This window comes from Onychomys torridus, chromosome 2 (assembly GCF_903995425.1).
Source record: "Onychomys torridus chromosome 2, mOncTor1.1, whole genome shotgun sequence".
Lineage (NCBI taxonomy): Eukaryota > Metazoa > Chordata > Mammalia > Rodentia > Cricetidae > Onychomys > Onychomys torridus.
Genome location: NC_050444.1, coordinates 39,264,976 through 39,277,408, shown reverse-complemented (window position 1 = coordinate 39,277,408; position 12,433 = coordinate 39,264,976). Strand labels below are relative to the sequence as shown.

General features: G+C 42.3%; 1 non-coding gene across 1 annotated transcript; it reads left to right on the top strand.

Moving 5' to 3' along the window:
- The first annotated feature begins 2,690 nt into the window (after window positions 1-2,690).
- Window positions 2,691-2,799, top strand: LOC118578964. The gene has a single exon (XR_004944345.1). It is a non-coding gene; the product is annotated as a U6 spliceosomal RNA (small nuclear RNA).
- The last annotated feature ends 9,634 nt before the right edge of the window (window positions 2,800-12,433 follow it).

The window sequence follows — 12,433 nt, the reverse complement described above, 5'->3', positions numbered from 1 at the left end:
TCATTAATCCCAGCACTAGAAGGAAGTAATATGGCTGGGCAGAGAAATGTATATAAGAAGTGAGAAGACAGGAACTAAGGCCTTTTTCAACTGAAAGCCCTTTCAGCTAAAAGTTTTTTGGCTGAAAGGCTTTTTGGCTGAGGCCTTTCGGCTGAGGACTCAGAAGCATTAAGTCAGAGGATTCGTGGAGTTGATGAGGTGAGACGTGGCAGTGGCTTGCTCCTTTGTCTCTCTGATCTTTCAGCAGTTACCCCAATATCTGGTTCCCAGCTTTTATTATAAGACCATTTAGCATTTCGAGCAACATCTAACAATCCCGGGAGGCAGGAAAGCTAGTTCTAATCTCCTCTGCTACTTAATCGGCTGTGCAGCTTGTGATTCTCACCTCTCCTGGCCCCAGGCTCATCTTGCAGCAGGATCCACAGCTCTTCCAGCAGCGCAGCCATTTTTGACATCTTCGTTGCAGGAGGCCACGGGCGTATACAGCAGGTGACAACTAGTGTTCAACAAGTCGACTCACCAGATAAATAACGCTCTGTTGTGGAGCCCCACTAGGCAAAGTCTGTGGGGTCACTGGCTGTGGAAACTTGTTTTCTGTTCGTAACTTTCTCCTGTGCCTCCACTCTACCTCCCTATAAGAACAGCTGTGGAGTTCTTTCCACAGTCCATTGATAGTGTGTTTTACAGCTTTTGGGCACACTTATAGCTGTGGATGGTCAGAAAGATGATTTCTGTGTAAGCTGTATAATTCTAATAATATTAGAATATTTTTCATAACGGATACAGGAAAGTAACAATTTTTTCAGTCACAGAGACAGCTAATTTTAGACTTCAGAACATATTCAAGGCAAACCGGTTGCCCCTGGAAACAAATACACTAGGATGAATTCCTAAGTGTTGTTTGTTGCTGAATCGAGGTCAGACATGAGGCAACTTTGGTAGACATAACCCTCTACAGTAATTGACTTTTTTTAAAAATAATTTTTTAAGATTTATTTATTTATTATGTATACAGCCTGTTTGATTGCAGGTCAGAAGAGGACACCAGATCTCATTACAGATGGTTGTGAGCTGCCATCTCTCCAGCCCCGTAATTGACATTTTTGCATGTAGTTCCAGCCTCAGTTTATGTCACAGGCTCAAGGTTCAGCCAACTGTTTAACTTTCTGTCTGGGAATCCTCACCAACTTAGAGCCATGTGCATGGCCAAGCATTACTCACTGGTCATCAATGTGACATTCCTAGCCTAAGAGAAACTGTGTGACTTACCTTGGGTTATGAAAATGTGACATAAAATTGTCCAGAATTTGGCTGTGAGAGGAATGGTGGTGGAGAGAGGCAGCTGTGTAGAACTATGTAAGAGTTGTGCAAAGAGTGTGCGTGTGTGCGTGCGCGTGTGTGCGTGTGTGCGTGCGCGTGCTGAGTGAAGGATGTAGTTGAATGGGCAGAGAGAGACATGTGAGAGACTGAGTGAGTGAAAGAGTAAGTGAGTAAAGGGTGAGTGAATGATGTAGAAGAAGTGTGTGTGTGTGATGAGACAGAGAGAGAGAGAGAGAGAGAGAGCGCTGTGTGAAGAGAGATGTTTAGCTGTGGCTGTGTGGAGATTTGTAACTGTGTGAAGACAAGGAAGGTGAAGCTGTAGAGAGAAGAGATGAAGAAGAGAAATGTACGTAAAAAGAAAATTGTGCAGCCATGGGAAAATAGATGTAACTGTGTATAGAGATGTATGGCCATGTAAGAGAGAGATGTATGTATGTAAAGAGAGAGATATAGCTGTACTTAAAGAATGTAGCAGTAGCCGGGCGGCAGTGGTGGCACCTACCTTTAATCCCAGCACTCGGGAGGCAGGGCCAGGCAGATCTGTGAGTTCGAGGCCAGGCTGGTCTACAGAGCGAGTTCCAGGACAGGCTCCAAAACTACATGGAGAAACCCTGTCTCGAAAAACAAAAAAAACAAACAACAGAAAAAAGAATGTAGCAGTGTGGACCAGAGAGGTTCTCTGAGAGGATTATTTAAGATGAAGTAAAAGAGACAGGTACCATCAGAAAGCGCGTGTGCGTGCTTCCTTGTTTTAGTTTCCTAAAGTCCCACTACTCTGAGGTCTTCCATTCACCACCCTGGAGCAGCTCTGGGAGCTGGCCTCCCCTGGACTGCATTACTTTGTCAGAAATTAGGCGGCTATAGCTGTGTGGTTTATTTCTGGGTCCTCTGTTCTATTTCAGTGGTCTTCAGATCTGTTTGGGGGCTCCTCCCATGTTATCTTCTTCACGATGGCTCCATAGTGTAATTTGACATCTCATATTGTGATATTTTGAGCATGGCTCTTTCCACTAAGAATTAATTGCCTTAGCTATTCAGAGCTTCCACATGAATTTTATCACTGTCTCCCCCAGTGCTGGGAAGACCTCAGCGGAAGTTTGATGGCGATTGCTTTGGATCAGTAGATTGTTTTCAGTGCCCTAGCCATTTCCACGATGCTAGTTCTGCCAATCCATGAGCATGGGGGGCCTTCCCACCTCCTAGAACCTTCACTTTCTTCTCTTCGGGCTCTCAAAGTTCCCAGTTACAGACGTCCTTTTCTTCCTGGGGTTTATTCCACTTTTTGAAAAGCTAACCTGCGTAGGACTCCTCAGCCCCCAACTGCTTCCCTGCTTAGCAAATTAGTTGTCAGTATGTTGCAAAGCTACTATGTGCTGGCGTTGGCAGCACATATACTAAAAGATTGGAACGATACAGAGAAGATTAGCATGGATCCTGTTCAAGAATGCAACAAAAGTTCATGCAAGTCTTCCATATTAAAAAAAAAAAAGAAAAGAAAAGCTACTGACTTCTGTGTATTGCTTTTTCTCTTCTTCTTTTGCAGCGCTGGGTTTCATACATGCTAGGCAGTGGCATCTCCTTTTTCTCACCCTTTATTCTTTTTCCCATTTTTTTAAAGGATCCTTGTAGTCACTGGGCCCGCCAGGAATAATCTCTTTCTTATTGACAGCTGGTAGACAAACTTAATTCCATATGCAACATTAAGTCTTTGCCACCCGGTGTAATGCATTCTTGGGAGCAGAGGGCCGAAGGCAGACAACGTGAATCAGCAGCCCCCCTAAAGTGTGTACACTTTATATGTGTAATTCAGACTAGATCTTTCCAATCTTTACCTCCTATGTGTTTGTCTCCAATAGCCCTAAGGAGTGAGAGCTACTTTTAGGATGAGACATGAGGCTAGTTAAGAAATGTGTCTGGATCCAGAGCGGACAGCGATTAACGCAATGAAATGTAAGCCCGAGCTGTGTCCTCAGTCAGTGGTTCAGTATCTTAAAAATTGGGTCAAATTGTGCTTTTCTTTTTATTTTCCAACAAAAGACCATTGTAATAAAACAGGCATTTTGTGAGAAGGATAGAGAAGGACCAGGAAAATTCAAACAAACAGCACACTGAACAACATGATTTCCATAGCTTCTGGGTCATCACACACTATCAGCAGCTGATCTTTTACTTTTCATGCCCCGTCTAAAGTTTCTGAACTGTTAGTCACTGTTTGCTTTTCAGAAAAGATTAACTGGCCAGGCATGGTGGTACATGCCTGTAAATCCCTGCACAGTGGAGGCTGAAACAAGAGGCTCATGAATTCTAGGCTAGTCTAATTACACAGAGAGACCCTGTTTTTGAAAAATAAATAAGTAAAACTGGCACAAATTCTTCTAAAGCTGAAAACTTTGGCTTTGCTTATTTGTAATTTAAAAGTAAACAAAACCACAGGAAGTCATGTGGTCAGTCTCTTGCCTTAAATACCCCAAACCACCACTTTCCATTGCTATTTAGGGAGAAATACAGGATTCCACTGTAATGCACAAGGCCCTGAGTTCAATGCCAGCCTGGGCAATGTAGAGAGGCCAAGGATTCTGCTTTGGGCATATGCAGAATGCTCTCTTCAGGGTCTTGGTTTCCATTCTTGTCCACTTTTTTTTTTTCCAGATGATTGCTTTTCAGTGCAAATAAGTAGAAATAAAATATAATTTGCCAGCTGGGCGGTGGTGGCGCATGTCTTTAATCACAGCAGACTGGGAAGCAGAGGCAGGTGGATCTCTGTGAGTTTGAGGCCAGCCTGGTCTACAGAGTGAGTTCCAGGACAGGCACTAAACCTACACAGAGAAACCCTGTCTCAAAAAAACCAATATATATATTTCCCTGCCATAAACTGACACAGAAAGTACCCAGACAAAAATCTGAAAGAGTTGAAAACCACCAAAGAAAATGTCATAAAATTTCCAAACGGTACAATACCAAGCTGGAAGAGACAGCCCACGGTGGGAACAAGCCAATAGTTAGAAATGCTAAGTAGCGACAGGCACACACAGCCGTGGGAACTCAGCAGTGGGAGCAATCCTTACACCATGAGGGAAAACTCAAGGTGCTTTCTCATTTGTTCAGTTATTTCAAGTTGTGTCAAGGATACAAAATCCCTTAGGACTAGGGATGTAGCTCTGTGATGCAGCACATGCCGAGCACATACAAGGCTCCGGGTTCACACCACAAGGGAAGGAAAGGAGCCCCTTGGAAACAGTGCATCTCTGCACCTTGCACCTTTTCTGTCTTGACACATCGCTTTGCACATGACATGCTTGTCCAGCCAGTAATATTTCTATTCACATGATTGTCATAAGCCACTTTGTAGATATCTGGAAAAAGAAAAAGTCATAATGCTTCATTCAGACTATGTAAAACTAGGTAAAAATTAGCTTCAAATTCAAGTCCTTGGGTTTAGATAGCAGACCCTTGGTGTTTAAAGGACTTCAAGCAGAGCCAGAGGGAGGGCACAGAAGCACACGAACCTGAGGAATTTGCCTGGGGGGTACGTTCCTTATCATGTGACTTGTACATGATGGTAAGCACAGTTTGAAGGTAACAACTGTATTTTTCACTTCTCTGAACCTACGTCAAGTTCAGCAGCTACTGAATGAAGGAGAGAACACAGCACATTACATTCTTAGAGGACATAAAACCAAAGGATAAGGATGTGGAGTTAACTAACATTATATATTTTAAAATTGTTTTAAAATTTACATATATGTATCACTGTTTCACCTGCATGTCTGGTGCCTGTGGAGGCCAGAAGATGGCGTCAGATCATCTAGAACTAGAGTTAGAGATGACTGTGAGGGGTCATGTAGATGCTGGGAATTCACAGTGGGTCTGGTGGAAGAGCAACCAGTGCTCTGAACAGCTGAGCCATGTCTTCAGCTGCACACACACACACACACACACACACACACACACACACGGCATTTTATTGATGGTAGAAAAGTCTTTTGCCAAAACCTGTTGAATTCCTAAAACACAAAACATATCCATGCTGTTTTATTACTAGGTGTTTATTACTGTTTGAAATGTTGATTTAAGACTTTGTGAATACAATGAATTGAAGATCAGGCTCCAGATTTTGTTACTATAATACTTCACTTGAATAGCTGCCATTGCTGAAAAGATATTTCAAAAAGCTGTTTTGATTTAAATAGAAGAAATGCCTTGCTCTTGGCTATATCCGCTAAATAACTCATTTTTTATTTTCAGTTCTATCAACCAACTCTGTGAAGCGTTTGGTGGAGGTTCTATTAGTAAATTCCAACCTCTCTGCTACAGGTCAGTAATTCTCATATGGTTAGGACTCACTGACGCTCATTATTTGAAAAATCTTTAAATAAGTGGAAAACTGTATCTTCAGCTTTTTAAAATATATGTAGAGTTTAATATGACTTTTGCTCATACACACATTGAATTGATTTTTAAAGAAAATATACACCGAGCAGAGAGCATGGTAGCCCACACCTACAATCCCAGCCCTCAAGAGGTGGAGTCAGGAGGATCAGGGATTTGAGGCCAAGCTAGGCTTCATAGTGAAATTGTCTCAAGGAAACAAAGGCTGGGGATGTAGTTGAGTGATAGAATGCTTGGCTAGATAAACCCTTATCTAAACTAACTAAAAGGCAGAGAGAGAATATCAAAATTCACAAAATCAGAAATGAAAAGGGAGACATAACAACAGACACTGAGGAAATCCAGACAATCATTAGGTCATACTTCAAAAACCTATATTCCAAGAAATTGGGAAATCTAAAAGAAATGGACAAATTTTTGAGAGATACCACACACCAAAATTAAACCAAGATCACATAAACAATTTAAACAGACATATAACCCCTAAGGAAATAGAAGCAGTCATTAAAAGTCTCACAACCAAGAAAAGCCCAGGCCCAGATGGTTTAAGTGCAGAATTCTACCAGATTTTCAAAGTAGAGCTAATACCAATATTCTTCAAATTGTTCCACACAATAGAAACAGAAGGAACATTGCCAAACTTTTATGAGACTACAGTTACCCTGATAGCCAAAACACACAGACTCAACAAAGGAAGAGAATTACATACCAATTTCCCTCATGAACACTGATGCAAAAATACTGGCGAACTGAATCCAAGAACACATCAAAAAGATCACCCACCATTATCAAGTGGGTTTCATTATAGAGATGCAGGATGGTTCAACATATGAAAACCTGACAATGTAATCCACCATATAAACAAAACTGGAAAAAAGAACCATGTGATCATCTCATTAGATGATGAGAAAGCCTTTGACAAAAATCAAATACCTCTTCATAATAAAAGTCTTGGCGAGATCAGCGATACAAGGAACACACCTAAATACAATAAAAGCAATATATAGCAACCTGATATCAAATTAAATGGAGAGAAATGCAAAGCAATTCTACTAAAAACAAGACAATGTTGTCCACTCTCTCCATATCTATTCAATATAGTGCTTGGAGTTCTAGCTAGAGCAATAAGACAACAAAAGAAGAGTATTGTGGTGGGTATCTGTTCTGAATATTTGTGTAATAAATATCTGGGGCAGAAACGACACATAGAAGGCAGAATGTGGCTAAAAATGGAGAGTAAGCATACAAGTTGGCGTGGTTACCACCTTATCAGCACTGGGAGCAGAGCTAGCCATCTCTGATCAAGCACTTTAGAACAGTAATAGTGACCACGCTTTACCCAGGGTGGGGCAAAAAAAAAGGATTCTAGGACCAGACTAGAAAAAAAGATGTATTAGTTAGCTTTGAGCCACAGTAGCTGAGATTCATGTGGAGGGACTCAAAGCTTTCCGCCTGAGAAACAGGATCACCTGAGAACTACAGGTGAGAAGCTGTGATTACAGCATACCCAAAACTGCTCGGTGATTTATTAATAAGACTCTTTAAGATTCATACTACAGAGTATGGGGGTATAAATTGAAAAGGAAGAAGTCAAAGTATCACTATTTTCAGATGATATGATAGCATATATAAGCAACCCCAAAAATTCTACCAAGGGTCTCCTACAGCTGATAAACACCTTTAGCGAAGTGACTGGATACAAGATTAATTAAAAAAAAAAAATCAGTAGCCCTGCTATATACAAAAAATAAAAGGGCTAAGAAATAAATCAGGTAAACATCACCCTTCAAAATACCCATAAATGGCTAGGCAGTGGTGGCACATGCCTTTAATCCCAGCATTTGGGAGGCAGAGCCAAGTGGATCTCTGTGAGTTCAAGGCCAGCCTGGTCTACAGAGCGAAATCCAGGAGAGGCACCAAAGCTGCACAAAGAAACCCTGTCTCGAAAAAACAACAACAAAAACAAAAACAAAAACAAACCCACAAACAATATAAAATATCTTGGTGGTTTCTCAGAATCAATCTACCTCAAGATCCAGTGATTCCACTCTTGGGCATATACCCAAAGGATACTCAATCATACCACACTTGCTCAACTATGTTCACTGCAGCTTTATTTGTAATAGCCAGAACCTGGAAACAACTTAGATGTCCCTCAACCGAAGAATGGATAAAGAAAATGTGGCACATATACACAATGAAGTACTACTCAGCTGTAAAAAACAATGACATTAGGAAATTTGAAGGCAAATGGATGGAATTAGAAAAATCATCCTGAGTGAGGTAACCCAGACCCAGAAAGACAAACATGGTATGTACTCGCTCATAAGTGTATATTAACTGTAAAGGATAACCCTGCTACAATCCACAGACCCACAGAGGCTAAGTAACAAGGAGGGCCCAAGGGGAGATACATGCTTCCTGGGAAGGGGAAATAGAGGAGATCTCCTGGGTGGACTGAAGGTGGGTGGGCATGGGAACCTGAAGAGTGGGTGGAGAGGAGGAGTGATGAGAGATGACTGGAAAGGGTGCTTTTCTGGGTAGGGTCGAAGCCAAGGCAAGGGAAATTCCCATGAGTCTACAAGGATGGCCCCAGCTAGGACTCCTGGCTGCGGTGGATGCCTAGCCTGAACTGGCCATTCCCTCTGATCTGACTGGTGACTACCCCAGTTGTCATTGTAGAGCCTACATCCAGTGACTGATGGAGGTAGATTCAGAAACCCAAGGCCAAACATTGGGCAGAGCTCTGGGGAATCCTGCTAAGAAGAGGAAGGAAGGATTGGAGGAGCCAGGGCATCAAGAATATGGCAAGAAACCCCACAGAAACAGCTAGCCTGGCTCATGGTAACTCAGAGTCTGAACTGACAACTAGGGAGCCTGCATGGGACTGACCTAGGCCCTCTACATATATGTGACAGTTGTGTAGCTGATTTATTTGTGAGATGCCTGACAATAGGAGCAGGGCTGTCCCTGGTGCTTTGGCTGGCTCTTGGGAACTTAATCCTCATGCTGGTTTGTCTTGCCCAGCCTGAATACAGGGGGAGGTGCTTGGTCTTACGGCAGCTTGATGTGCCATGCTTTGCTGATGCCCATGGGAGGCCTGGCCTTTCTGAGTAGATATGGAGGAAGGTGGATGCAGGGGTGGTGGGGGTGGAGGAGACATTGGGGGAGGGGATGATAGGAGAGGAGGGAGGGGAGGCTACAATTGGGATGTAAAGGAGAGAGGGAGGGAGGAGAGAGAGAGAGAGAGAGAGAGAGAGAGAGAGAGAGAGAGAGAGCGCACATGCATCTATGTACATTAATTATTTGTTTAGTAGCATACTGCCCACAGGCAGTATCACAGAAAAGGTAAAGAAATTTGGACTGCTTGGATTTTTCTGTCAGAGAAAAAAATGCATAATTCATCTTGAAAGTCAAGTACTCTTTTTAGTAATAACAGCTAGTGCTTATGTAACACTTATTATACAGAGATTTCTGTATACTGCTGTCTCTCTGTATCCATGGAAGATTGGCTCTGAGACCCCCATGGATACCAAGATCTGCAGATGCTAAGCTCCCTTTTAGAAAACAATATTTAAAATAGCACTAAAGCAGCGTAGCTGGGCATGTGGTGCAGTCCTGTAACTCCAACATTCAGGAGACTGGAACAAGGGGATCCTGAGTTCAAGGCCACACTGGATTATACAGTGAGTTACACACTGGGTTACATAGGGAGACGATGTCTCAAATAAACATAAGGACTGGAGCTGATGTTCGATGGTCTTGTCTAGTACACAGGTCCTGGGTTGATTCCCAGGACCATAATTTTTTAAAAAGGTATAACATTTGTGCATATTCTAAATGTACATTACCACATACTTTGAATCATCTCTATATTACATGTAATACTTTAAACAACACAGGTAGTTGTTCTATCTGGGTAATAATAATAAGAAAAATGTCCTCATATTTGCTATGGGCACAATCTATTTTCTCAAACATTTTCAACTGAGGGGTGGAAACTGTAGACATGGAAGAACCACTGTATATAATAACTCCATCTCAGAACCACTAAAAGCAGTTCACACCATTATTATCTTCACTTTACAGAGGACGACCTGAATGTGATCTTGGTAACTTTCCTAGGAATTCATAGCTGGTGATGGCAAAAATGTAGTCAAAAATTCCTCTCTCATACATTACATCCCGACTATAGTTTCCCCTTCCTTCACTCCTCCCAGCCTCCCCAACACCTCCCCTCTTCTGCAGATCCACTCCTCCTCTGTTTTACTTCAGAAAACAGCAGGCCTGCCAGGGATATGGACCAAACATGCCATAACAAGATATAATAAGACTAGGCACAAACCTTCATATCAGGTATGGGTGAGACAACCCAGTAGGAGGAAAAGGGTCCCAAGAGCAGGCAAAGAGTCAGAGACACCCCGCACTACCACAGTTAGGAGCAACACAAAAACACCAAGCTAACAATCGTAGCATATATGCAGAGGACCTATGCTTGCTAGGCTTTAAGACAGGGTCTGGCCATGTAGCCCAGGCTAGTTGCAATCCTTCTACTTCAGCTTCTCAAGTGCTTGTGGGGAGTACCATGCCCAGGCAGTAGCTTTGTTTTCAACCACAAATGCCTTGAGTGTTTCGCTGGAGATAAAGTTTTCATGATTATTTTCGATCCCACCACACAGCCATTAACATTTTTAATGGAACGGACTCACCTCAACAAAATTAAGCATATTGATGCCCTCCTGGACTACAGAAAACTGCAATGGATGAAGGTGCCTGTGATGGTTAATCTCCACAGCCAACTTGATAGGATTAAAATGCATCTGGGGGCATGACTGAGGCTTCCTTATGGATATATCTGTCTGTGAGGGAGTCTCAAGAGAAAGTTTCTTGGGGGAAGGAAAACCCACTGGGAATGAGGATGACACCACCCTATAGTGGTAGGAAATTCTGTACTTGATGGCGGAGGAAGCCAGGTGAGACAATGCTAATCCTTTCTCTGCTCCTTGGTCTTCCCTACTGACCAAGCTACTGCCTCTGCCACGCCTTCTTCACCACGGTGGACTGTTTTCCTCTGAACTGTGAACCCAGATGAGACTTCCCCTCTCCTCAGTTACATCTTATCCTGAGCCCAGTGACTGAAAAAGTCACGATTACAGTACCTCACTAAACCCTTCAAGCTGTGGAAGGCCCCCTCTTCAGGTCACCAGTGTGGTGTGCCTGACAAAGGCCTGTGGACTATGAGTGTGCTAGTGTCGGCAAGGATGTCTCAATCATGAAGTAGCATTTCACTTTTAGTTTTAGATGAAAAACACACATTGCCATATATCCTTCCTCAACTGCAGGAGACTGTGCACCATGGAATGTGAGCTTTCTACTTTCCACCCATGAAGAAATTTGCTGAAATTCTTTAGCAGACATGAAGAATATGAAGTAAACTCTGGAAAAACACAGTGTTAGAAAAATAGGTGCAGAGGAATTGAAGGGGTTAATCAGAACAACTCTTTAAATATAATCTGAGAAATGAAAGGTCACAGATAGTAAAATCTGACAATAATGAAATTTGATTGCAAATGTATGGACTAGGTTGATTTTTCAGTCCGAACTGAACTATGAGAGAAAACCCTCACTCTAAGTATGAGGAACTATGCAACCATTTACAGAGTTCCACGTCTTACACTGGACACTCCATCAAAAAATCTAGATGGGAATGTGGAGAACTGGGAAAAAGTTATACGAGAGCCATAAAACATAAAAAGTGTGAGGAATGCCAAAAGAACCAGTGTTCTGGTTTACCTTGGGAAACCCGGACAACTCGAGAGTCTTCCAGTGTATAGTTACAATCTCTTCAAGTCTACTTACATCCTTGATACATCAAGTTGACAGACAGATTGCTCAGAGAATTGGCTGAGGAAGGAAGAGAGTTTCACCTCTGCAAGTCAGGGACTATTGAGCCCTTGGTTTTGAAATGGGTTCACTCATTAATTAGACATACCTTAACATAAATAACTGAGTCACTAAATGAACAGTATTTAAGAAAAGCTATTATTTCCCACTGATAAGCAACTAAAATAATAGTTATCTTCAAAGTCCACCCGGCAGGCTGGAGCTCAGAGGACTAATAATCCTTTGAACACCAAGAATGCTGACAGGATGCACGGAAATAAGTTTCTGCCAAGTATTAACAGGCATCCTTGTGCACAGTAGCGTCGTCAAATGGAACAGAGAGTAAAGGGAAAGGGGGTCACTCTTCTTCCTGATACTCAGAACAGATTAGAAGACAAGATTCCTCTAGTAGGAAAGTATAATAGTTTTACTTGAGATCACTGTCAGCATAATTTAAAGTAACTTCTTCCTTCTGTTTATCAAAAACTTGACATGAGCAGTTGAAGGGCTCTGAACTTTTAGCGTGTCCCATCATTTGCTTGTTTATTCTTTAGAGACCATAAATAATGCAGAAAAAGGGTCCTGTGAACTGAAATGCCTTAGAACTCAGTGTTCCCGGCGCCACCACCGCCTTTAATCCCAGCACTCGGGAGGCAGAGCCAGGCGGATCTCTGTGAGTTCAAGGCCAGCCTGGTCTACAGAGTGAGATCCAGGACAGGCACCAAAGCTACACGGAGAAACTCTGTCTCGCAAAAAACAAAAACAAACAAACAAAAAATGCATTGTTCCCTTAATTGTAAGACATGGTTAAGCTTCAGACACTTCACATCAGATGTTGAGT